This window comes from Pteropus vampyrus, unplaced genomic scaffold (assembly GCF_000151845.1).
Source record: "Pteropus vampyrus isolate Shadow unplaced genomic scaffold, Pvam_2.0 Scaffold53, whole genome shotgun sequence".
NCBI classification, from domain to species: domain Eukaryota; kingdom Metazoa; phylum Chordata; class Mammalia; order Chiroptera; family Pteropodidae; genus Pteropus; species Pteropus vampyrus.
The window spans coordinates 7,003,970-7,009,775 of record NW_011888834.1 but is presented as its reverse complement, the minus strand read 5'-3'; positions in this window follow the sequence as shown (position 1 = coordinate 7,009,775).

The window sequence follows — 5,806 nt, the reverse complement described above, 5'->3', positions numbered from 1 at the left end:
ATTTCTAATTTGATTTCACTATAGTCAGCGAACACACTCTGTATGATTTTCATTCTTTTAGATTTCTTGAGGTTTGTCCAGGTATGCTCTAACTTGGTGAATGTTTCACGTAAGTTTGAGAAATTTCTTCTTGGATAAAGTGTTCTATGTAACATCAATTAGATTCTATTGGCTGATTTTGTTATTCGGAATTTCTATATTCTTGCTGAATTTTAGTCCAATAGTTCTATCAGGTTTTGAAAAGGGGTGTTGAAGTTTCCAACTATAATCAAGGATTTTTCTGTTTCTTCCATCAGCTTCATCAGGTTTCGCTTCAACATTTTGAGGCTCTGTTTTTGGGTGCTTACTCATTTAGGTTTATGTCTTTCTGGTGGATTTTTTCTTTATCTTTGATCTTCTGTGGTTTGAAAATGATATACCAGGTATAGAGGGGTTTTTTTTTGTTTGTTTGTTTGTTTTAAATTTATCTTGTTTGGTGAACTCTGAGTTTCCTGGATCTGTGATTTGGTGTCTGACTTTAATTTAGGGGAAATTCTCAGTCATTATTTTTTTCAAATATTTCCTCTGTTCTTTTCTCTCTTTCTTCTCCTTCTGGTATTCCCATTACATGTATGTTATACCCTTTGTAGTTGTCCCACAGTTCTTGCATATTCTGTTCTGCTTTTTTCTATCATTTCTCTGTTTGTTTATCAGTTTGGAAAGATTTCTATTGAGATATTCTCAACCTCAGAGATTCTTTCCTCAGCCATGTTGTTTACTAATTGTCCTTCAAAGGCATTCTTTATCTCTAGTATGGTGTGTTTGTTTTCTAGCATTTCTTTTCAATTCTTTCTTAGAATTTCTATCTTTCTGTTTACATTGCTCATCTGTTCTTGCATGCCGTCTACTCTATCCATTAGAGTCCTTAAGATATTAATTGAAGTTGTTTTAAATTCTTGGGGTGATAATTCCAACATCTCTCCCATGCCTGGTTCCGATGCATTCCTTCTCTTCAAACTGTGCAGATTTTTTTGTTTTTTGTTGTTTGTTTTTTTTTGCCTTTTAGTAGGTCTTGTAATTTTTTTTCTTTATAACTAGACATGGTGTACAGGGTAAAAGAAATAGCTATAAGTAGATCTTTAGTAGTGTGGTGGTAAGGTGTGAAGGGAGAGGAAGTGAGGAAGTGTACTGTAGTTCTACAATTAGGTCTTAGCGTTTAATGAGTCTATGCCTCTGGACTGTGAACTTCACTAGTATTTCTCAGTTTTTTTCCTTCCCTTTAAGTGGGAGAGAATGGCTAGAGTGCTCTTAAGTTGGGCATTTCCCTTCTCCAGGCCAGTTGGACTCTGACTATATTCTAGAACATGAAGTTCCAGTTAACCAGTTTCTCCTGAGGGCAGGTGAAAAAGAACAGAGTGCTCTGACATATTTAAAAATGATTCTCTTCCCATCTCCCTGTTATAAACACAAGAAGATTTTACCCCAATATTTGCTGTGAGAACCTGGTTTGAGCTCATGGAGGTAAAACTCACAGAACTGCATGGACCTCCTTATGAATGGGCCTTTCTGGAGTTTTTAACTCTCAGAGGTGTCCATATGGAGCCTCCAGAAATCTGTCAATTATAGTTTATATTTTTCTATTCAAGCATTAGTTCCACAGCAGTTTCTGTTTGCGAGTCCTGCTCCGGTTAGTGGAGACTTCCTGTGTTTACCTGTCTGTCTCATCAATCTTAGGGGTGACAGTTTGTCCTGTGTTCTAATCTCTCTTATAGATCCTAGCAGAGCGGTTGATTTTTCAGTCTGTTCACTTTTCATTTGTTGTTAAGATGAAGTGGTGACTTCCAAGATCCTTACATGTGGAACTGAAAATAAGTAGTCACTATGTACAGTTTTTTAAAATATTTCTTTGTGTAATTTTCATAGTCATTGCTCTGGATATTACCATGTACATATGCATATTGTACTAACATTTTGCCACTTTGAATGAAGTATAGAAACCTCCTTTCCATTTTTCTTCTCTAAAATATCATTGTCTTGAGTATCTGATGATGTCAAAAGTCAAATAAGATTTATACCACTCACAAAGAAAAAGACAACATATTATATGTGCCCATATTTCTGCTCTTTCTTTCATCTTCCTGATACTCTAAGATTATTTCTTTTATCGTTTCCTTTCTGTCTGCTAAAAAAATTTCCTTTTAGGAGAGGTTTGCTAGCAACAAGTTCTTTTAGGTTTTCTTTATCTGAGAATATATTTCCCCTTCATTCTTGAAGAATAGTTTTGTGAGATACAGAATTTGTGGTTGACAGCTCTTTTTTTCCCAGCACTTCCAAGACTGTGCCACTTCTTCTGGCTTCCCTGTTTCAGATAAGAAATCTGTCATTCAAACTGGTGTTCTCTAATTCATTTCTCTCTGATTGCTTTCAAGATTTTTCTTCGTCCTTAGTTTTTAAAAGTTTAATTACGGTATTTGTTGGTATGCATATCTTTGAATTATGTTTGGAGATTGTTCACTCCGCTTCTTGGATCTGCAGGTTTGTGAAGTTCGGCAAGTTTTTAGCCATTACTGTTTCAAATACATACTCTTTCCTCTTCCTAGGACTCTGATGACACAAATATTAAATCCTTCGTTATTGTCTCACTGATCCTTGAGGCTCTGCTCAGTTTTTTTAATGCATTTTTTTTCTGTGTTGTTGGTGTAAGGGGGATTCTATTGATCTGTCCTCAAGTTATCTATCCTAGCCTCTGTCTTCTCCATTTGACAGCTGAAGTTACCCAGTGAGTTTTAAAATTTTCTGTTATTGTTTTTTTTTGATTCTATAATTTCTATTTGGTTCTTTTTATATTTTTTATTTCTTTGCTGAGGTTTTCTATTTTTCCATTTGTCTCAGGAGATTTTATAAATAATTTTTGAAGCATTTTTTATGATGAACACTTTAAAATCTTTGTCGGAGAATTCCAACATCTAATTCATCCCTATATTAGAGTCAGTGGATTGCCTTGTCATTCAAAGTATGTTTTTTTGTTTTGTTTTGTTTTGTGTTTTTGGGTTTTTTTGTTTTTTGTTTTTTTTTTGGTTCTTGACATAACTGATCACTTTCTATTGTATCCTGGACATTTCATCTAATGCATTAGGAGGCCGTGGGTCCTGCTTACATCTTTTATGTTAGTACGAAGTCTCCCTCTTTAGGTTTAGGATTCAGGTCTTCACCTATTTTTGTGGGTTGTGGTTCCAATAGCTGTTTAGGTTTCAGAGCACTTGCAAAGTTCTTTTGGTTCTCTGGCTCATCTGGTCTGTTTGGGACTCCCTCTGATCCCAGGCCAAGCTTCTGATGTTTCTCTGTAGGGAAGCACTACGTTGCGATCCCTCCACTTGTACTCTCTAGCTTCCTTATTGTCCCTGAGTACAATAGAGGACTCTTGAGCCCAAAATGGAGATGTCAAGAAGTCCTCAGATTGGCCGCTTACTGTTGCTGCATTCCTCCAGCTAGCTCCACCCACCTGTCCTGGTGTCTTCTGGAAAGTAAGCCTGACCATTTGCTATGACTGAATCCTTCCCACTCGTTCTACCTGCAGGCCCCGGTGGCTCCCAGTAGGGAAAGGCATGTTAGGAGTATTAGATCTGTGGGGCCCAAAGGATAAAAGAGGCTTCTCAGAGTAGGTCTTCCGTCGTAAGTGGGCATCCCTTGACAGTTCTGTCCCTCTGCCTCAGTATCTCTCAGCGGTGCAGGCATCTGAGGCCAGCAACAAAGAGCACTTCCCTTACCTCCTTTTGTTGGTGGGGCTCCCAGTTGATTTGTCTTGCTGGTGGTGTTAGGCTCGCTGGTATTATTGGAGCACCTCCCATTTGATCCAGGGAAGGAATGAGCCTACCTGAGCTGCATTTTGTTGCCAGGTTGGGGGCAGGAAATAATGGGCAGGTTGGGTGGAGGGAACACAAAACACTCTGTCACTGTATTATCCCTCTGGTCCTGGGGCCCCAGACCAGCTCACCTCCTTACCACCATTCAGAGTTCTCTTTGGTCACATGTTGCATTATTTCCAGAGTTAATAGATGTGCTTGGGAGGAGGAGCAGGGAGAAATAAGTCTATGCCATCTTTTTAGGACTAGAAGTCCCACCATGATGTTTTTGCTGAAAACTTAGAAATTGATTTCTGAGGAGATTTCACAAATGCAATGTCAGTTTCTGTGCATTATCACACCAAATAATCTGAGAAATTAACATAGTATCATTTTAATGTGATTAATCCTCCATAGATTGAGGCAGATTTATGGCTAGTACTGATATGAGAAGCAAACCTGAGGATTAGAGAGAGGAAAAGCATTTTGCTGTTTATAATGATGACGTATGAGATTTCTCTCCTGGTGAATGTAAGAAAAATTATGCTAAATATTAACATGGACATGTGTCTGTTCTCTAAAGACAATGTATTTAAAGCAACTTGCAGAGCTTCTACAAAGTTTTAGACTATAGACCTTTATTATTAAAATCACATTCACTTGCCAAAAATATGCAAACCAATGATGTGATGCTGTATCAAGATCCCTTCACCCTTCTCAACTACAATTTACAACTGGAATTAATTGCGGATGACTTTGGCTCATGACTGTGTAATTTATTCCAGGCTAGAGATTTCAGAAACAAAGCATCTCCATCTGTCTCTGTCTTCAGCTCTCACATGAGGAGACCATTTATCTTTATTGATTTTTTATTTGGAGAAGTGACACAACATGTACTAGACATCCAAATAAATTACTGATCGATCATCGCCTTCTTTGCATGGCTCTGAATTTCAAAAAACCTATATGTATATATGACATATATCCTTCTGTTATATATGACTAATTTATAATACGTAGCAATTGTCTCCCCACTTAAAACATACACATGCAAACAAAGATATACAATCTTATTGGCTTTAATTGGTTTAAAAATGAGAATTCTATTGACAGGCTCTATTTGAGATCGCTTAAGTGATAATTTAGTTTGTATTAATTACCATTATGGTACCAATTGTATTTATGCATAGATGATTTGAATAGTTTATATTGTGTCCATTAACGTTTTTTCAGTACCCTTTTATATTCACGATCTTGTTTTGTTCCTTTCACGGCTCAGCTTTATAAAGTATCTTCATTTTGCAGATGTGCAACCTGAAGAGAGGTGTAAAACTTATTTTTTTCTAAGGTAGAACAGTTAATTCCTAGCGGCCCTGAGACAAGGATATAGATTTTCTGACTCCAGGATCTTTGCAGTAAACATCAATCCCTCTGTGACTAACGTCCAAACACAGGATGAAAGAAAACATGGAGCGGCATACACAAGGAGTTATTTTGTGCTGCATTTAGAAGTGTCATCTGTATCTGGGAAACACTGCTAATTGCCAACCTGGTGTTAATTTACTAATCCGTGTCTAGTCTATGACTAAACATTATTCAGCCTATACTGATTGTTATGAATCCGATAATTTCATCATTGGGGAAAAATTCATGCCTTAGCCATCCTCTATAAGCAGTCTCCTCCCCCATGTAACCTACACACAGAGGCTATTTGTAGTTACCTTTTTTTAAGTTGTGTTTTATAGAATTATAATTCACAAACTGCCAAAAATGTATAGAATGATCACTATATAGAAAGTGATGTTAGACTCACTACAGCCAATTAATGTAACTTTGTTCAGAATCCTGGGAAGAACAGCATTTAAGACTCAATTCTTCATAAGCTCACAGATTTAATTGGAGAATCCATTTCCACTTTATATGAACAATATAATTTTCTTTGTTTATTCAATATGCCGCATTATTCATTTTATTATAAAAATTGT